This window comes from Eumetopias jubatus, unplaced genomic scaffold, assembly GCF_037043125.1.
Source record: "Eumetopias jubatus isolate StellerSeaLion01/CBP00866 unplaced genomic scaffold, mEumJub1_p1.0 scaffold_5, whole genome shotgun sequence".
Classification (NCBI taxonomy): domain Eukaryota; kingdom Metazoa; phylum Chordata; class Mammalia; order Carnivora; family Otariidae; genus Eumetopias; species Eumetopias jubatus.
Genome location: NW_028274811.1, coordinates 39,907,549 through 39,930,251, shown reverse-complemented (window position 1 = coordinate 39,930,251; position 22,703 = coordinate 39,907,549).

Below are 22,703 nucleotides of genomic sequence, written 5' to 3'. Positions count from 1 at the left end.
ACTGTGTTTTTTTTGACTCACAAAAGTTCAAATTCCTCTTTACCCATTGAGAGATTAGAGATGAGCCTAGTATGTTCAAGTTTTAACAACACTCTGGGTCAAAAACAAGGAATTAATGCTCTAGGGTAATGAGTATAGTGTAGTTTTAAAAGCATAGGCCTATGGGGTAAGGTTCCTGGCTTCAAATCCTACCCTTACCACTTCCTAGAGAGTGACCTCTGGAGAGCCACCTCACTTCTTCGAGACCCATGACTTCATTCATGAAATAAGGATAACAATAGTACCTTCCTCCAAGGAGTAGTGTGTGACCAGATGAATTATCCACGTGAAGCCCTTAGAGTGGCGCCTGGTACATTGTGTGTATTTAATAAAGTGTTAGCCCTGATTACAATTGGCAACTTTTGTGTCCGGCTCCAGGAAATTCTTGGGAGATGATTATATCCCCCCTCCCAGATAATATGGTAGGACTGATAATTAATCTCTCTAGTTCATTTAAGTGAACATCTGGTCAAGTTTTCATTCCAAACAGTATCAGTCGGAATGACTCAGCCAGGCCATGACTATATAAGGCAAGCATTCTCTAATTCTACCGTACTGCTGACCGAGAATGTGTTTCCCCTCTGCATAGAGCCAGAGACAATGTTAAGGCAGGGTGGTAATTCATTTTATTTCACAGACAAGGGAGTGTTTAAGCTAAATACATGGATTCCAACTACAAATATCTGGATAAAAAAAATTTTTTTTAAAGCAGACACTTACCACACCATGTATACTTTCCAGGAATTTCTCCACCAACTCTTGGTTGTTTGGTGCCCTAAGTTCTCTCCCATAGGGAGAAAAGAGGGAGCCGCTGTAACCGACTTACAAACGGCAGTCTTCACCGATGCTGCACGCTGCTCTTTACGACAGAACACCTTCTTGTCCGCAAAACCTGGATGCCCTGTGGATTCCAAAAATGGCACATACCTCTTTATTCCATAAGAAGATAATAAGAGATAGAATAAGACAAAGAGATCTCTGATGTTGTCTCTTGTTCAACCACCCCATTTTAGAGAAGAAATCATTTAAGAGAGAAGCCAAAAAGTGGCTTATTTAAGGTCATGTGGCAAGTTTAGGACAAAACTGGGACAGGGGTGGACTCCCTAAATCCTAAGGTGGTGTTTTCCACTGTTGTCATAAATTCCCAAATGCCATGCCTTCGGTGACAGAAAAGAGGGTGTTGGCTCTGAAACTAATAATACACTATATGTTAATTCACTGATTTTAAATAAGACAAAATAAAATAAAAATAAATTAAAAAATTAAAAAGAAGACAAAAGAGGGTGTTGGCACATTAACTTCCAGAGAGATATGGCGTGGATTTCCTTCCTCTGCTGTCTCTTTGCAAACTGAAACCAAAGTTCTTTTCCATCCTGACCATCTGGACACCTTATGCAGCGTATTTGGTAGTTTGAAAAATAAAACAAGTTACAGGGGTGCCAAAAAATTGCAGCAAGTGATCAACCATACATGGTACCTAGGATTGAAGACTCAGGATGGGCCAGGTCCTGGGCTAAATGCTCTTGAGGGATTGCTTCATGTACTGCTCACGTGAACCTTATGGTGTAGTTAATATTACCACCACTCTTTGCCAGATGAGAAAATCAAGACTTAGGGAAGCTAAGTCAATTGCCTAGAGTCACACAGGTATGAAGTATGAGTCTAGGCATACATTTTGGAAATCTTACCCCAAGCCTCTGGGCAAGGCTTTTTCTAACTTGGGGCCATCACTGCAATTCCCAGCTCTATCACAGTCTGATTGTTCTAGGTCTTGGTTTAAAGTTCACAGGAATGTGCTCTAGCTTTGTTGACCTCATACGGTTTTTTCCTAGTTTTTTATTTTATTTATTTAACAAATATTTGTATAATAGTCAGCAGCCATTGTTCTCTACAATCCATGTTTATCACATATATATTTATTTAATCTTTACCACACTCCAATGAGTTAGGTGAAATTAATATCCTCGTTTTTTAAATTTGAGGATAGTTGGCACACAGTGTTTTATTAGTTTTAGGTGTACAATGTAGTGATTCAACAATTCTGTATGTTACATTGTGCTCAGTATAGCTGCCATCTGTCACCATATAATCCTATTACCGTACTATTGACTATATTCCCTATACCTGTCATCTGTGTGACTTATTCATTCCATAACTGGAAATTAATACCCTCATTTCATAGATAAGGAAACTCAGGCATCGGTGTAATTTGCCCAAAGGGACACATCTAGTAAATGACAGAATCAACCACAACATTGCATCATCTAATGTTATATTTGTCTCTTTTTTCTTTCTTCCTTCCTTCCTTTCTTTCTTTTTTTAAGAGCGTACTTTGACAGAAAACTTAAAGGAGAAGTGTTCTGAGAGAGGGAAGTTGGGTCAAGCCCAGATTCATCTTCATCTTCCGTACTATGGTAACCTTTGGGGTATGCCAAGGATCACAAAGTGAAATTCACTGCTTTAGAATGTGCTTAAATAATTTTTTTCTTCCTCACTTATTTCCCGTAATTGTTACCTGTTCTCAACCCAAAGGAATTGTGTAGCCACAAGCAATAACTTGCAGATGATTATGCAACCATTAAAAGGGATAATTATAAGGATTATGTAATAACATGGCAAGGTAGCTATAATGCAAGATTAAGTGGAAATAAAGGAACACAATAGTGCATCCATTGTATGATTATAGTTATATACAAATCTATATGCCTAGACATATTTGAATGGCTATGTTAAAGCAGTGGAATTATGAGTGATTTTTAAAATTTTGAAGCTATTCTATCATTAAATTGAAAACAACACCAACAAATGACCAAAAAGAAAGAAAGAAAGAAAGAAAAAGAAAGAAAGAAAGAAAAGAAAGAAAGAAAGATTCATGAAGAAGGACATATACTCTTCACCTGAAGGAAAGATTTAGTTGTAGTGTCTTATCAGGATAGTGATTCTTCTCTAGATAATGTTTTTGGGATATCTGTCTCCTAATGGTCTACTGGAATTTGGTAGATTATTTTAAGGGCATTACTTGAAAGTTAGTCAAGAGCCTGATGAAGTGAGTTAAGCCCATCCTCTTGAAACCTAATTTAGACATTGAAAGTACTATTTATGGTAATTTATGACATGGAAAGCAATATAATGTTTAAAAGGAAAGCAAAAGGGGCACCTGGGTGGCTCAGTTGGTTAAGGGTCCAGCTCTTGATCTCAGTTCAGGTCTTGATCTCGGGGTCATGAGTTCAAGCCCCGTGTTACAAAATAGAATGAAAGAAAAGAAAAAATAAAAGAAAACAAAATATAATGTTGCATATATGTCTTATGATCACCATTATATTTATATATTTTTAAAGGTGATACATAGGTATAATGCAGGAAAGAAATACACCAGACTCTTAGATTGGTTGTGTTGGGGAGACGCTGTGGGGTCATTTTTTCTACTTCTTTAACTCTTTTTTATATTTATTATGTATTCTACAATAAACATGAATTATAACAGAAAACCATAAACTTTAATTTTAAGAATTCAAAATCTGAACTAAGAAAATAAGAAAAGTGAGCATTTTATTTGAGGATTTTTTTTTTTTTAAAGTAGGCTCCATGCCCAACATGGGGTTTGAACTCATGATTCTGAGGTCAAGAGTCACATGCTCTACAGACTAAGCCAGCCAGGTTTCCCATATTTGAGGATTCTAAGAGCCAGAAATTGTTCAGAGTTTCATTTCCCATCTCTCCCTCTATGGGACATGGGAGACCGAAGGGAATGGAACCTCCTCCAGTGAACATCCTCCAGCCTAAAGATAGCTGTCAGATTTCTCAAAGCTACATGGTAGTTGTTGTTTCAATCCCTGGGGTCTTGGACAAAGTCAAGGTTCAAAAGAGTATGCACCTTGTGGATTTTTAAAATTACAGCAGGCTCTGGATGCCTGGGTGTCTCAGTCATTTAAGCGCCCAACTCTTGATTTTGGCTCAGGTCCTAATCTTAGGGTAGTGGGAGGGGCCCCGCACCGGGCTCCGTGCGCAGCACAGAATCTGCTTGTCCCTCTCTCTCTGCTCCTCCACCCCCCACCGCGTTCTCTCATTCTCTCTCTCTTTCAAATAATTAGATAAATAAATAAATAAAATCTTTTAAAAAATAGAAGAAAATTACAGCAGGAATAATAGCATTCTTCTCAAAGAAGCCATTTACAGTTCAACTTTGAAGATATTAAAAAATTAGAAAAAGAAAATAGTCTATCGGTTTCATTTTCCATTTGAACCCATTTTTTCCTTTTGAGCCCAACAATTCCATTTAGGAACTATCTACACCACCTCAGAAACTCCCAAAGCTGGTTATCAGAACGACATGGAAAGCCTTTAAAAATAATAGTTGCCATGGTATGTAGGATATTAGGCCTCAGTGCACAAGTGATGGGGGTCCTCTCTAGTTTGTTTAAGCAAGGATCTGTAACTAGGCCAAAAAATACCATCCTACAGTGACCAATTTTTCTGATTTTCCCAGGCCTATTTTGATTTTAGCTTTAGCCCTGGAAGTCCTGCATCTCAGGAAACTCCTTAGTCCTGGGCAAACAGGGAGAGTTAGTCACCCTAAATTATCTTTCCAGACACCTAATCGGAATATCCTTGAATCACTTTTAGTCATGATACAAACACAGAGAAATGAAAACCAAAAAGAATGAAGTGAAATCTTTGAAGTCCCTAAGTCATCTCTTTGTGGAGCATTGAAACCATGAGAAGGGTCATATTTGAAAAAAGAAAAACCACGCAGAATTTTAATCTTCTAACTTCCTGAGTGTTTTTCTTTCCCAACGAGATTTTATTTAAAAGAAAATGATACAGATTTTTAGCTGTTATGATTGCATTCTAAAATGCCTCTTAGGAAAAGGCCCAAAGAATGACAATTGTATCCAAAATGCGGGTCCAATCCACAGCCATCATGGGTAAAACACTGCCTTTGTTTTTGTCTTTTTTTATTGGAGTTTCCAGCGGTAAGATAATAAACTCAAACATTAACAGGAGGGCTTTCTTTCAAAGTTTGGACTGGAGTTAAAGTGTCTGGGTCCCCCATTTCATCTGTTGAAGCTGGAGTGTGGTTGGGTATATAATACTGTCATTCAGTTCCCTTCACCTTTTCTTTAGTAAAATAAGTTGGAGGTTATCGAACAAGAACTCTTAAACATTAACAATGAGGGGAGTGATGTTTGTTATTATTAGAGATCTCTTCTCTTAGGAGGAGCACACGTTGAATCCTGAGAAGTTACACAGATTTAAGCAAGCCTCTTATAAACGTAGTGAAGAAAGACTTTCTGCCCTCTTGGCATCAAATCACAGTGTGGGGGAGAAAACTGACCAAACAGTGGTTTTTCAGTCATTGTCCCAAATGAAGCTATACCATTTTCCCAGTAAAAATAAAACACTGTTATTTTTACCTTCCTCAGCTCCCTGTTAAGGAGAAAGAAATTATATGGAAGTTTTAAAAGATGGGATTTCATAACAAGTCCTTTGGACATTTATCCACAGTGCAGAATCTTGGGTAAATTTGGCTTATAAAATTTTAATAGCTTTGGCTATGTTTTCAAGTGTCTTATTTACTTTAACAACAGGCTTCCTGACCAGGATCGCAGAGCAAGGAATCTACGGCTAAATCCGCCTGTCCTCTGGGCTGGGGCCAAGGAAAATCAAGGGACGGCAAAGCTCTGGAGAAGCGGAGGTGGCTGGCCTGCAGTCAGCAGACGGTATCCTGTCGTGGTCAGCATACTGGCTCTGGAGGCAAATTGGCTGTATTCAAATCCAGGCTTTCCCTCTTCCCAGCTCTGCAACCACAGGCAAAGCCCCAGTCTCCTTTGGTAAAACGGAATGATGGTACCAACCCCATAGAGCCTTTCCGGGGCTCGAATGAAAGAAGCAAATCACCTCGCCCAGTGTGAGGAGTGAGGTGTGTGCTTGGTCTGTGTTGGCGGCTAATATAAATTTCTCTTCTTCGTTCTCCATGTTTCATCCACATGGCACATATTCGTTTGTAAAATAACTTCTATGTTCGATTTTAACCGTAGGCCTTCACAGCTGCTGTTTCACCTGCAGGAAGCTCCCCTGGCCCTTACCTGACCAACCCTGGGCACCCACCTCGTCTCTGTTCTCCAGGGAGGCCTTCCCCGGTCACCTGAACCATCGGCTGTCATGACATGGCCTATCATGAGCACTTAACAGATCATAATTATTTACTAACATCCTTCTCATTTAGAAACATAATTAGAAACACAATTATTTACTAACATCTTTCTCATTTAGAAATAGTGGTGTTTATAGCCAATGGCTTCCCACCTCTTATTGTAAGTAATCAGATTATAGCAGAACCTATCCTATAGCATTTGCCAGATTTCAATAATTCTTATTTTAACATCATGGTTTTTGCCCTATCTATACAATATCCACACTGTTTGCCTAGAATTTTCTTTATATTGCTTTTGTTGTTGTTGTTGTTTAGGTTAATTCGTTTTGAAGAAATATTAAATTACAACCTTTCATGAGACACTGGTGTTTGCTAACCACTAATCTACTTCATCTCTATCCTTTTCCATATCAGGAAAATGAGGCCTAGAGAAGGGAAAGAACTTTCCTACCGTCTTTTACCAGGTATATAAATATCAATGGCAATAACTCAGATCTCCCACTCAGCCCGTCCTTTGTAGTATTTCACGCTGCCTTGTGTAAGTTTCATGCCAGACAGGACCTGTTTTGGTTTGGTTGCCACATGTGGAACAGACTGATAGAATAATCCGTACTGATTTTGAATAACTAATAAAGCTAACTAAAGACCCACACTACTGGTTGCTGTTTCTAACAGAAAATAATGCCTTAAATCAAAGGTAATTTACTTTTCCAAAACCATGACAGACCAGTGACCTTCTTTCTGTCTCTGAAGATCCACTCCAATAGCTTCTGCTTCGTTTACCAACAAGTAAAAACAATAAAGTTAATTAGAGCAAATTTCATCATTGCAATAATGGTATTGTAATGGAAAAGCCGCCTCTTCTTTCTAAAAATATTTATTAAGATGAATTTATGTATCATACAGTTACAGTAAACTCTCCAATGTTTTTAGCATATTCACAGGATTGTGCAACGATTGCCACAATATAATTTTAAAACAGTTTTTTCCCCTAGAAAAAACCAGGATTCATTACCAGACAATCCCCTTCTCCCTTCCTTCCTACTCCCTAGTTCCCTCGGCGCTAAGTAATCACTAATCTATTTAACCTACTTTCTGTCTCTATGGATTTGCCTAACCTGGACATTCCATGTAAGTGGAATCCTACAATATTGGTCTTTTGTGACTGGCTTCTTTCACTTAGCATCATGTCTTCAAGGTTAATCATGTTGTAACATGTATCAGTATTTCATTCCTTTTTATAGCTGGATAATATTGCATTGTATGAATATACATTCATGAGTTGATGGACATTTGGGTTGTTTTCACTTTCTGTGTATTATAAATAATGCCATTATGAATATTCAAGTGTAGGGTTTTGTGTGGATGTACGCTTTCATTTCTTGTGGGTATATACACCTAGGAGTAGAGCATCTGGGTCATATGGTAATTCTAAATAAAGCTGTTTTGCCTGCCGAAAATCCTTGGCTCCTCCTAGTAACAGTCCTTCCTGCCTCCCTTCCATTTTGCTGTATAATTTCTTCCATGTTGGCTATAGTCTTGGCAAACCTGTCAATCAGCTCATCAGGACCTCCCCTGCCAAGAGGTGAGCATGTGATCCACATCATACCAGTCACCTGCCCTCTCCCTGGAATTTGATTCTTTGCCAGAGAGTCAGTGAGGCTGAAGGGAGGAGGGATTCATCCATCACTGTCCATTCGTTTCCCAACATCTACATCTCAGAGCTGCCCTTACACGTCAACTTTTTCAAATGTTGAGTTCTACCACATCCTTCCAATACATTCTTTGATTTTGTTTTTGCCCTGAGCAGATCAAAGATGGTTTCATTGCTTGCATCCACCTTTAGCCTCATCTGGAACACTTTCTTTGGATCAATCAAAATGCATGCATATTTATTATACCAAAGTGGTCTTTCTGTTGATGCTATCTATAATTAGTCAACTCAATCTTCTCCCCCATCCCAGTCTATCACGCAAGAGGGAAAGGAAAAATACCCTCTGTTATATGCCCTGAACCCAAAAATGTGGAATAGAAACAAGGTCCTGAATTCACCCTGTGTCCCAAACACAAAGATGTAGATGCCAGAGCTACAAGAGATGGTTCTTCCTTGGTCAAGTTGTAATCTGAGGCTTTCAGAGAGCATGAGCCCTCTGAAAAACTGAGGAAACACTGGGTTTTGAGGCAGACTTTTTTTTTAAGAGCTTTTTTAAGTAGGTAGACGTGTTTGGTTTTTTTTAAAGATTTTATTTATTTATTTGTCAGGGAGAGAGAGAGAGAAAGAGAGCAAACGTAAGCAGGGGGAGCGGCAAGCAGAGGGAGAAGCAGGCTCCCTGCTGAGCAAGGAGCTCCAGGCGGGGCTCGAAGCCAGAACCTGGGGATCACGACTTGAGCTGAAGACAGACGCTTAACCCACTTACCCACCCAGGTGTGGCTTTTATCTGCCTCTTTCCTATCATTCCCATTTTCACATTCCCTCCCCTCTCTTGGTCTCTGTACCTTGGATCAAGATGCCCCTCTGCATAGCACCTCTACATTTTCCTACTCCCTCCCTGGTCAATCTAAGTGCCTTTTCCTGCAAGCAATTTTTCTAGATTTCCAAGGGAGTACATGAGATGGCTTTGGGAGGCTTCTGTGGTCCTACTAAGCCCCATGGCATTCTTTTTTTTTTTTTAAGATTAATTAATTTATTTTAGAGAGAGAGAGAGCGAGCAGGGGTGGGGGGGCAGAGGGAGAGAGAGAGAGAGAGAGAATCCTCAAGCAAACTCCCTTCTGAGCACGGAGCCAGAGGCCTGAGGAGAAACCAAGAGCCCACGCGCCCTGCCCCACGGCAGTCTTTAATAGAGATGGCTTGCTTTTTCTTGGTTTTATGTGGTTTCTAAAAGCAGCTTTGGGATAGCCTCCAGTCCTCTCCTCCAACTGGATTGTCTACCCTAAAGGCCTCATATAGAAATTCTAGTAGGTTCCCAGAGCTGAAAGAATCTCGCCTTCCTTTATTTATATTCTTTAACAATCTGCCTTATTAAAATTATTTATAAATGTCTATTCGGGGGACCTCTGGGTGGCTCAGTTGGTTAAGCGTCTGCCTTTGGCTCAGGTCGTGATCCCAGGGTCCTGGAATTGAGCCCCGCATCGGGCTCCTTGCTCGGCAGGGAGCCTGCTTCTCCCTCTCCCTCTGCCCCTCCCCCTGCTTGTACTCTCTCTCTCTCTCTGACAAATAAATAAATAAAATCTTAAAAAAAATTAAATGTCTGCTCTGGTAGTTTGTAAAACACTTTTTATTCATTGACTATCTCCCAACGTGCCTTCCACACCTCTCCGGTGTAAATGTGAGTTTGAGGAGTGAGAGTGAATTGTAAGTATCATACAGAACAACTAGTACATTAGTGGAAAACCATGCATTGTCTGTAGCACATCCTTCTGGTGTTATCTTACTCTGATTACATGGGAGCCACAATTCCATAAGCTGTAAATAGCTGACAGCCGTGTAAAATAATTCTTGTCCCTAGATGTGCAAAATCTCTTCTGTGGACTTTTGTCCCCCATTGTGGAGAAGTTCAGTTTTGCCTCCTCTTCATATTCACTTCAGTATTCCTGATCTCTAAATGTGTCTCTTTTGTGTATGTGTGGTTTTAGACATCTCTAGTTTCCTCATTAATGAGTTAATAACAACTTTGTCACATGGTCCTATTTCTATCTATATGAGAGTTATGATTTTACTTATTTTTGAAAATTATATTTTAACAAGATCGAATTGCACTAAATTGCTTGGATCATCAGGAAGGACTGAGGAAATGCCCAACAGGCCTGTGAACTCAGGGGTAATAGAGTGTAGTACTTAAGAGTATAGGATTTGTAGCTAGACTCCCTGGGTCAAGCCCTACCCAGATCTACCAGTTTAGTTGTTTTGTTTTGTTTTGTTTTGTTTCCCTTAAGCTCTGTGACCTTGGCATGCTACCCTTTGAGTGCCTCCGGTAAAGATAACACTATCTATTTTATTGGGTTGTTTTAAGGATTACATGAGCTCACCAAACAATGTGTGACATATAGTAAGGGCTCAGTAAATACCAGCTATTAATGTTATTACCTAATAAGGAGACATATAAGTAAATCTTGGCCCCATTAAATTTTAGCAGGTTAAAGATGAAAAGCACAATTTTACCAGTCTTCTGTCTCACATATTCACAGCCACGGTTCCATTTACAGGAGGACAAGTTGAGGTGATAGAAAGAAGTAGAATCAAGCTCAGTTGAGATACTATTCCACAGTCTTGTCCCACTTTACAAACAAAGCATTAAAATGTTAACTCTGGAATTTTCAGAACAAGGCCACTCAATTGACAGACAACAGACCTTTTCTGTTTTTCTCTCTCTTTTATACATAATCTCCCACATCCTCCCTCTCCCAGAATTTCTTAAACATCTCCCCTCTGACTCAAAATGGAAAATGGGGCTGAGGCACAGTTAACAGGGTTTTATGTGTCTCAGGAGACCCATTTGCAAGGTACCCATTTAGAATCCCTTTCCAGCCGATTCCTGTTAAAGTATTTTCTGGGACATTATTAGGTCCTTCATGACCTCTCATTTTATCATCTCCCTTTTTGGCCAGATGATAGCAAAGCTCCTTCATCGCTGTCTCTGGGTGTCCGGAAGATAAAGATAAAAAAGACGAAGAACCCAGAAACGGTAGCAGTAGGGAAAGGGAGTGTCTGACTGACCAGGGAAGCCAGATTGGGAGAGGCAGCCTTATCTGCGCACGCACACACGCACACACACACACACACACACACACACACACACACACTCACACACTCACACACACACACACACACTCACAGGGCAGTCTGTGCACTGCACTCAGGAGGAAGAAATTATATCTCAGGGAAATAATCGCAGTGCTTGGGGGCTTTTGTTTGTTTTATTTATTTTATTTTATTTTTACAGGGAAGGTGTGTTTTCTTTAGCTATGTTTGTTTTGTCTATAACAGAACAAACTTTTAAAAGATTCTGATGCGGGCGCCTGGGTGGCTCAGTTGGTTAAGCGACTGCCTTCGGCTCAGGTCGTGATCCTGGAGTCCCGGGATCGAGTCCCACATCGGGCTCCCTGCTCAGCAGGGAGTCTGCTTCTCCTCGGACCCTCTTCCCTCTCGTGCTCTCTATCTCTCATTCTCTCTCTCTCAAATAAATAAAAAAATAAAAATAAATAAAAAATAAAGATTCTGATGCATAGCTTTTCTTTGCATTGTCTTGTTTTCAACTCTCTGCCTGTCTCCATAGGTAATAGATGAAAACCATATTTATTTTTTCCCGTAGTATCAAATTTCTTAATTATGAATTTATGGACCCTTCAGAGGTCAAGACAGGTAAACATTTTGAAGCATATATATCTTAATAAATTCTCCCAGGGACCTTAATTTTGTTAGCTACTTAAAAGGGCTCAGGATTAACCCAAATTTAAGACTCACTGCTTCAGAGGATTTTTAAAAAATGGAATAATTTTATAATTTCTTCTAGTCAGTAGGCAATAGGGACATGTAAACAAAGAAGGGATTTTGACTCTGTCTTTTTTCTATCTCTCCTCCAAGGCCAGCACTTGATGTGAGAGTAATTCAGAGAGGAAGAGAGTGATTGCCAGGAGCCGGAGGATGTGATCATTGCAATTTCACAAAATAACAAGAGACCACTTTTCAAAATTCTGGTCTATTCGTGTCATAAAAAAAAGGAAAAATGGGTTCATCTTTCTTTTGGAGAAGTAAGCCTTCAAGTTCAACTGGTTAAGTGATGTGGCCCAAGTTCATTCAAGTGTTAGATAATGTTCTGATTATTTAGAATATTTGGAGAGATTTGTTCTCTGATGAGGCTGAAAAGGCACCACATTAAGGCTATCAGTGACTCATCAAAAACTATTCCCCCCACCCCACCCGCCAGTACAGCATAAATGGTTGAATTCATTCTCCCAGCTTTCAACCTGCTTCTGAAATGCCCTGAAATGGATAAAACAGAGGGAGATGGGGAGAGGGGGGAGTCCATTTATTGTCCAGTTTGATTCCTCAGTAGACAGCACAGACATATTTAAAAAAAATTTTTTTAATCATGTATTGAGCAAGCCTGAAAAAAGGAGGTTGCTTTTGACCAGGGAATTGTATATTTAAGAATTGCTTGCCCTTGAACAATTCAATAGAATCTCTAGGGCTGGGCCCTCATCATCATTAGTTTAAAAAGTCCTCCAAATGATTCAAATGTGCAGCCAGAGCTGTGAATTGTTGGAGTCAGAACAGTCTGGATTTTTAAACTTCATTTCACTATAAATCACTTGAAACTCAAAGCCTATTTCCTTATCTGTAAAGTGGAGACACACAACAAATATTATCCTAGGCCTTAATATATATGGAAAAAGAAGGAAAAGAAGGGCACACTCTTAAAATTATATGTTAATCCTTTCCCATCTTACAATAGACACTCTCCCCCACAAAGAGTTATAAAAGTGACAAATGTCTCATTACCATATTCAAATGTAATGAATCTAAAATTACTGGGTTTTTGGAGATGATTAATTCTGACCAAGCATCTTTTCCTCTTTGCTGAGTGAATAATAATAATTAATTTACAGTAAGCAGGTGATTTACATTCTACTCACACTTAGACATTTCTTGGCTAGAACCAATGCAGAGGATCAAGCCATCTTGGCTGGCTGCCTATTCATCCGTGGGATTATTCTTCTTTGCAAACAGACCCGGCCACAGCAAGATGAATTCATGCCCAGCTGAGACAATTGTCCTTATCACCATGCATCTTCTGGGAATGTTCCCCAATCCCTGCCACATGTCCTATGTCTCCTTTTGTAATGAGACAAGTCACCATTTTTGAGTACTTTCTCTGTGCCAGTCAATTTGTGCTAATTATTTTCCATATATTATTGCATTTAACCCTCACAACAGCTTTGTGAATAAAGCACATTATCTCCATTTTACAGATGATGCAATAGGCGTAGTAAGGTTCAAAATTTGCCTGTGGGCACAGAGCTAATATGTAATATCTGGATTTGAATTCAAATCTGTCTGGCTCTTAACCATGACACTAAATTCCTTCTCGACCCACCAAGATTCTGCCCTTTGTTCTGGCTCCAAACAGAAAGCAAATAAAGTCTCCATCCCAGAAGATCTAAACTTAGCATTTCTATTACTATAATAGCTAACATTTGTTGAGGGCTTACCAGGCACCAGATCTTTTATATGCCTTCTTCTTTCCTTTGAACCACTTCCTCTAGAGTTTCCACATGTATGTTTTATTTTTATTTGCTTATTTTTATTTTTTATTTAAAAAAAATTTTTTAAGTCGTCTCCATGCCCAGCACGGAGCCCAACACAGGGCTTGAACTCACGACTCTGAGATCAAGACCTGAGCTTAGATCAAGAGTTGGACGCTTAACCGACTGAACCACCCAGGCGCCCCTATATTTTTTATTTTTAAACTAATGAAATAGTTTATATATTCAAAACTTTGGGCATGTACTTACATATATCACATCTACCCACTTTATTTCTCACATTCTTTGTCCTTCCCCCACTGCCCATAAGAAACTTGTCAAGAACCAGCCTCTGTTGCCTCTGGTCTTTTGCACATACTGTTGACCCTTGAACAACACTGGTTTGAACTGCATAGGTCCACTTACACACAGGTTTTTTTTTTTTTTCAATGAATACAGCATTGTAAATGCATTTTCTCTTCCTTATGATTTTCTTTTCTTTTAAATTGATTCTATTTATTTGTCAGAGAGAGAGAGCATAAGCAGGGGGAGCTGCAGGCAGAGGGAGAAGCAGGCTCCTCGCTGAGCAGAGAGGCCGATGAGGGACTCGATCCCAGGACCCTGAGATCATGACCTGAACCGAAGGCAGATGCTTAACCGACTGAGCCACGCATGCATCTGATCTTCCTTATTATTTTCTTAACATCTTCTTTCCTCTTGATACTTTTCCGTAAAAATATAATACTTATTACATACAGAATATGTGTTAATTGACTATAGTACTGGCAAGGCTTCCAGTCAACAGTAAGCTATTAGTAGTTAAGTTTTGAGGCAGTCAAAAGTTATACACAGATTTTTGACTGTGTGGGGGGAGGGGAACAAAGCCCCGCTTTATTCGAGGGTCACCTGTAATCTTCTGTTGCGTGCCCCTTCAACACCACTTTCCTTCTCCTTATTCATTGTTTAGCACTAACCTGGATTCCCTCACCTTTCGAAGACGGCTGTGTGTGTCCCATAACTGAGCTGATCCTTTTGATAGCACTTAGGTTTTCTTTTCATTGGCAATTTATTTGTTTGCCCCCTCCCCATACCACAATGACTGATGTATCAGCTGTATAGAACGTGTCCACATATGGTAGATTCAAGACATTTTTTAAATAAGGGAATTACATAATTCCAGTTTTTGTGATCCACACTAGACCACCTAGGCTGCAGCTCACGTCATATTTCAAATCCCTGTATTGCCAGTCTCCTTGAAATGGAACCAAAAGCTATTTGGTACAAAATAGTAAAAAGGTGTAGAACTGTTTTACATGATCCATGACTTCCTCTTTTTTTTTTTTTTTGTTTCAATTATTAGCTTTTTCTGGACCATTCTCAAACTTTACCTTTTGACAGACATAGAAATATTAGCTAGGATATCAGTTTGCTTCAGATGTAAAAACGGCAATAGGGAGCAGTTGGATTAATTAAATTGTTAACCTCAGTCCAGATTTTTCTCCTTGACACAGGGCACACAATTTCAGCTCTTTGAAATGGATGTCAAAATTTAAAACAGAGTGTTTCAGCTTAAAACACAACGGAGCCAAAACAGGGTGTTATACCGTGGAGACTATGGGAGGAACTTTTTTCCTGACTATAAAACTGTTAAATGTTTGCTTCCCAAAAGAGAGTTAAAGCACGCTCTTCAAAGAAAAAACCAGTCAGAGCATTCTAGTGTGTTAGAAAAAACCCAAATTGTCTGATTTGCAGTCAGTATGAGGCTGTTACCATTTAACATGGAGAATTCTGAGAGTTGCGAGGATTTGCTCTTTGAATAGGGACCCCTCAGTTCCCATCTGCATTCAGGTGAGGGAAGGACCCTTTAAAGGACCTGTGGGGTGTGGTGCTGAAAGAACAGTTCCTACAGAAGCTTTTTCACCTACACCAGCGCACACAGGGAAGTGAGACCTGGATCTTCCCCAAGTTAGGAAGTGTCCACACCATGTAACAGAAAAAGAGTTTCAATAGAAGTGGTATCAGAGACACAAGAGAACACTATTTCAGACAATGTGCTCTGACTGAGAACCACTTGCAGCAGAAATACCGGGCAGATACATCTTGACATGCCGATTTCTTGAATATGTTCAGACTCTTTAAAAAAATTTTTTTTAATTTATTTGAGAGAGAGAGAGCAAGAGAAAGAGCACAAGTCGGGGTACGGGCAGAGCGAGAGGGAGAAGCAGACTCCCCGCAGAGCAGGGATCCCAACTCAGGGCCTTGATCCCAGGACCCTGAGATCATGACCTGAACCAAAGGCAGACACTTAACTGACAGCCACCCAGGCGCCCCTTTATGTTCAGATTCTTGATATGGATTGTCAAACTGTCCTTTAAAATCACTCAACTTGGGGTGCCTGGGTGGCTCAGTCATTGGGTGTCTGCCTTCAGCTCAGGTCATGATCCCAGTGTCCTGGGATCAAGCCCCGCATCAGGCTCCCTGCTCAGCGGGAAGCCTGCTTCTCCCTCTTCCACTCCCCCTGCTTGTGTTCCCTCTCTCGCTGTCTCTCTGTCAAATAAATGAAATCTTCTAAAGAATAAATAAATAAATAAAATCACTCAACTTTATAAACATTCCTGGAAGCGACGAGAACTTATTTCGCAACACATTCACCAACCTCAAAATGGTATAGATCGGGGGTCGGCAAACTTTTCCTGTAAAGGGCCAGATAGCAAAGATTTTCAATTTTGTGGACAGTGCAGCCCTTGTTGCCATTATTCCCCTCAGTCAATGTGAAAGCAGCCATAGGCAATATATAAACAAACAAGTATGACTGCCCCATAAACTTTACTTATGGACATTGCAAATTGAGTCATCTGATTTTCACACATCACGAAATCTTTCGATTTTTCTCAACTATTTAAGAGTATAAAAACATTCTTAGGTTGTACACCATAGAAAAACAGGTATTGGGCTGGATATGGCCCATGGACTGTTATTTGTTGACCACTGGGATAGATGCCATTAAATCAGTTGTGGTAGGAATTATATAAATTACTTTTGGATTAGCACTTAACTTTCACAACATCTATAAAGGGTAGAACTCCCGAATCTTCCCCAATGCAATGCCATCATTCCCTTTTAACAAGATACAGGAAGAGAAGAAACTTCTCTTTCAACTCAGTGGAAAATGCCTTGCAAGAACATCTCCTACAAAGCCTGCAGACTTAGCCATGTGAACTCAAATTACGTTCTCAAGGCTCCAACTGTGATAGACCACTTCTGAACCTTATCATGAGAAGGCCTGAGGCCACCTCAACTGGAAAGGGGCTGCTGAAGGTTACATTGCTGATAGGACTATTTTTTTAAAGATTCTTTTATTCATTTATTTGACAGAGAGAAAGAGCACAAGCAGGGGGCGCTGCAGGCAGAGGGAGAATCAGCAGGGAGCCCCATGCAGGGCTCGATCCCAGGACCTGGGATCATGACCTGAGCTGAAGGAAGATACTTAACCGACTGAGCCACCCGGGCACCCTACTGGTAGAACTATTTTATTGTGACCATATGATGTAAGAGTCTGCCTTACTCCGGGGGGGGGGGGGCTCGCCCACCTAATAACTCATCAAGATTTTGCCTAGGAATTTGTCCCTAAATTTTATATGAATTTCTACATTATATACGTTTCTACAACTATTATCACTTCATCCTTACAACAGTCTTGCTCGATAGTTATAGCAACATTGCAAAATAGGTAAGTCTGTTAGGTTTATTGTCCCATTGTACAAACTGTAGAGATTCAGAGGACTGGAATGAGAGCTCTCTGCTAGTAACAGATGCTGGCTGAACTGAAATCCAGATCCCATAACGCACTCTTCCACTGTTCCACAAGGACTCTCAAAAAAAGACAAAGCATTTTATTTAATTTGGTATATATACACTATTGCCTATTACCAGGCGCTGTAACATCGTTTCGTGCATTTGTGCTAGTACCCTGAATATCGTATAGTAAAATTCACCTATTAAAATATAAATTTGAATCATATAATCATAACCATATCCACATCCTCAAATATTACAAATGTAGTTATTTTAATTCTTGGTAAAATTCTAAGCACTGAGTACTAAACAGTGGAGGGAGTTGTATAGACTTATAAGAAATGGCTGGGCTGGCCCACTTTTAACAACTTTCTCCATGGAATAAGAGCATCAATATGGGATTCTCGCCTGTTAAAAATTGCAGCATGACTCTGTGACAAGCAGAATTCTGAGATGGCCTCCAACAGTCCCATGATCCTGGTTGTATCTACCTCCTCCCGGTTACTCAATCAACCATTAGTCGAGGTGCTGCAGTGATGTTGAAGATGTAATTAAGGCCCTTAATCCATTGATTTTAAGTTAGGGAGGTAATCCGGGGTGGGCCTTACCTAATCAGATGAGACTTGAAAAGAAATCAGAGACTGAAAGCAAGAGATTCTCCTGCTGATCCTGAAGAAGCAAACAGCCAGGTTGTGAATTGCCTATGAAGGGGGTCTCATGGCAAGGACACAAGGGTGCCTTCTAGGAGCTGGGAGTCACCCCGTGCTGACAGCAAGACAATGCCCAGCAGTCTTGTAACTGCAAAGAACTGAACGCTACCACCAACCAGTGAGCATGGAAAAGGACCCCAACATGGAGTTGAGATCTTAGCCTTGTCAGACTCCTTCATTTCAGCTTGGTGAGACCTGAGCACATGACCCAGTTAGCCTGTACCCAAATTCCTGACCCATGGAAACTGTGAGATCACAAATCTGTGTTGTTTTAAACTGCTGAATTTGTTACACAGCAATAGAGAACTAGTGCACTCTCATCTGTGGAGAATGAAAAACTTTCTTCAGTGCCTCTTATTTAATCTTACATGTCATAACCTAGCCCCGGTCAAGTGGACATCTGCTCATCTCATCAGTCACAGCTCTCTGGTTTCCCAACAACTGCTCTCCACCCGCAACCCTGGACGAAAAGAGATCACCTCTCATTGTGAACACACTGCAAACTCATTTAGAAACTCGCCACTTCTGGGGCGCCTGGGTGGCTCAGTCAGTTAAGTGTCCAACTCTTGGCTTTGGCTCAGGTCTGATCTTTGGGTCCTGGGATCGAGCCCCAGGTCAGGCTCCTCACTCAGCATGGAGTGTGCTTGAGATTCTCTCCTGCTCCTCTGGCTCATGCTTTCACACACACACACTCTTTCTCTCTCTAAAATAAATACATAAATCTTAAAAAAAAAAAAAAAACTTGCCCCTTTCTGTGGTGAAAATTTGCTTCCCGATTCTAACCCCTTCTCCAAACACTCCTTGCACTGCACGTTGAGATTTCACGCTCTGACGTTCTCTGTGCTTCCCGAGCCCACTCAGGGAGGGACAGGAAATCCATACACTGACGGCAGCAGGAGGGCTCACTCTCAGAGCATTTATATCTACAAAAGCATTGGTGTCTTGAGTAATAGCACAGAGGGCCTAAAGATGGTTTCAGACAGCCATATGCAGAGAGAGAAATTTGGGCAGAAGGCAGACGCTGACATGACTGCCACATCAGAAATCAAACCCAGGGACTCACGGCTGTAGATGAGGTAAGTTTTGCAAAGCAGATATGGCCCAGCGTTTAACTACTTTCCTAACTGAAAAGTTTCTCGCTTTTCATTCAGGGTCTCCCCATATTAAAGCCCTGCCCAATCTTCCTGGCCTTATCCCTTAGTCCTCTATGAGTATTGTGCTTTCCAGCCAAGCAGGCCTGCTCACTGTTTCCCATTTCTCACTCTGCCAGGAATGACCTCACCCATCTTCCTCTGTCAAAACCCAACTCACCCTTTGTGACTTGTGGTTTGCTTTTCAGAAGGTCTTTGCTGATCTGTAGTTCCTTTATCCTCTTGCAACACTTATGACAGGCAAAGCAGCATGAGATTCCCCTACTCGTCTTATCGCCTATGTTGTAAACTCCCACAACACCTTGAATATTCCCTGGCCAAAAAAATCAGTACTCAATAAATATGTAATGAATTGAATTGATTAAGCGGACTGTTTCTCTTTTGTTACTCCTGCAGAGTTCTGCTCTCCCTTGGCTGAGGGAGAATGGACTTGGCTCAGATTTTGTCTCTTCTGCATTTGAATTATTTTAGGACAACAAACAGAACTGATCTTTGGATTTAAAAACAACAAAATGAATAAGGCTATTTCAAAAATTCATAGTTTTTCTTTTTACAAAGACAAATTTCAGAGTGGTTCCTGAGACATTATTCACTGTCTTCCAAAGGTAAACAAAACAAAACAAGCAAACTTGATTTCTATATCAAAAATACTAGATCTTTGGGAAGAGTACTTAAAGATCTACAGGAATAGTTATATTTCTTTTTCTTTTTAAGACTTTATTTATTTGACAGAGAGAGACACAGCGAGAGAGGGAACACAAGCAGGGGGAGTGGGAAAGGGAGATGCAGGCTTCCCGCCGTGCAGGGAGCCCGATGCGGGGCTCTATCCCAGGACCCTGGGATCATGACCTGAGCCGAAGGCAGACGTCTAATGACTGAGCCACCCAGGCGCCCCTGGAATAGTTATATTTCTAATAAAATTGGATCTGCCTTCCCCACGGGGAGTTTTCATTTATGCCTTGGCCTGAATTAAAGACTTCTCAGGATCCAGATGTAAAAAGTACTGGTAAATATCTACATGGTGAAAGTAATCATCATTGTATGATTTACGATTGTATTTTAATTACTGATTATTGAATTTTTAAATAAATAATTATGGACTTGCCAGCTAGTGTCAAAAATTATATCCATAACAATGAATAATCCAGCTCACTAACATTATTACATCCTTACTGTGTTTTGTTAAAAGGGTAATTTCCACTTTCTATGTTTACCAGACTTATCAACCACAATACTATAGACATTTTATAAATCCTATCCATGTCTTAAGTCAATCAAATTTTTTAGTTTAATAATTAATTAATAATTAATTTTAGATAAAAATAAGCCATAAAAATAAATTAATATATTAAAAATAAAATACTTCATCGATAATTAATCTACTATATTTTTTGCATAGTAGTTAGCCTCAGATTTTCTTTTGAAAATTCTCCTAATTTATGTATTTGATAAACATACGGTTTTGAGAAGTTTAGATTAGTTCATCTTGATATACCCTAGTTCTTCCTAGAACCGCTCAGTCCATTTTATTGCAAAAGACAGCAACATAGATTTTTGTAGGTGTAAATTCTATAGCCAAAAAATCCTTTTGATACAACTAATAATTTTGTAATATATTATTTGAGTATATAGTCATACTGAATATTTTTTGGTAAGAAATAAACACTTCGGCAAGTTAACATTGTACTTTACAATTTCTAGTGACCAACCAATATTAAGAATTACTAAGTTGTTAGACATCATGTAGTCAAAACTGAGTAAATTTTAATGTGGGCTCTGCTTTAAAACATCAATCTTTAAAAATATTTATATCTTATATACATTTGAGTCTACCCTTGGTCTAGGATGCTTTCAGGGGATAAATGTCTAAAACTTTCAGGATTGGAATAGAAGGTAATCTGACTTGGTTTCCCAAAATATATTTTTCTCTTTGGTCACACCTAAGATTGATTGATTAGTAATCGTTAGCTACATACCACATACAATTTTACCCACCATTGAAAACAAAAATTCTAGATAACATTAATTCAAGATGTGTTTACTGTTTATATACAGGGTCACAGAAACTGGGGCCAAGCACTGAAGAAAAGTTCACATTTGTAGAAAGCAGTTATAAGTTGTTATGCAACAACTCCCTTTTTTTTTCAACACCACAGATTTTTATCCGCATTTTGTTGATGAGGAAACAGAAAGAGAGAATTTATGTAATTCCCCAAAATTCACTGAGCTAGTGATGGATCCCTAATTGTAGTCCAGATTTTGTGACTTCAAATCCCAGGCCTTTCTCAAATGTATCCCATAGCATGTAAATACTCTGATATTTTGAAATAAGAAAAGGAAATCAGGGCTACATACTTAAACTAATTGTCTCCTTATTTTTTTCTTTATGTTTCCAATATAAATCACTACAAAAGCTTGAAACATTGACAGGACCCTATTTCCTACCCATTCATCTTAATTATGAAGGATCTGAAGAAATACGGCTTTCCAGGGAGCTGCTTGGACAAGGAGTTAGTTATTAACAGAAAAATGAACTCAGACAAAGCGCTGGGGTAAGAAGACATTACCAATGCATTTATGTGTCTGAATCTATAACATTCTCAATGAAAGAATTTTTGACCACGTGTTCCATTTTTGCCTTCCGTATCTCTTAGCATCTGTCATTTATACTCTGGCCTGTTAGCTATTTAGTTGGAGCCAGGACGTGGTCTGGTCTTGTGGAGGCAGCAAATTTGTGTCTGGAATGAAAGGAGCTTCTCTTTTCAGATTGTCATTTTATTTGACTACCTTTCTTTGTCCATTATTCAGTTTATGCTCAAGGGAATACTAAAATAAAAAGTTATCTTTTTAAATGTTAAGTGCCAGTTAAATGTCCAGTTTCCTGGAGCCACTTGAATCAGGGTGATAACAAGAATATCCCCTTCAAGAGGAAAAGGTTGGTTTTTGAGCTTGTCTCTAACAGAGCTAGTATTGGTTGATGCAGAAACCCAATGATCTAAAGACACACACCTACTCTTAGAGCATGAGTGCCCTGATAAATGAGCTAGATGATTACCTTTATTTAGCAGGAGAAACCCTAGTGGTATTGCTTCCAGCCTTAGTTTGCTTTCTGGGAGTGAGGGGCTTCTGTATATCAAATATCATGGTTATTCCTTAAAAGCAAATAATTAAACAAGGACAGTATGGGCAGGAAAGAAAAAAAAGGTTTACAAATCTCAATGAAAGGATGAATTTAGAACAGAGAGCAGTCCCTATGAGAATATGAGAGATGAATACAGGTTAATGGTTATTTTTCAGAGGGAAGAAGAGAGAGTAGAACAGAAAGGGGGCACTTGAACTCTACTATATTTTATTGCTTGAAAATACAGGAAAAATATGATGAAAAGTTAACATTTACAAATTCTAAAGAGTGAGTACATGGGAGTTTACTAAATTACCATCTGCTTTTCTGCAGTTTTGAAATTTTCAATGAAAAGGAAGGAGAGAAGGGAAGGAGAAACAGACAAGGATTCATTACTGCTTTTTTTTTAAATCTTTAGATGGCAATAGGTAAGAGAGAATTATTTTTATTTTAAATAATCAGAATGAGATTGTTATAACAATAACGTAGAA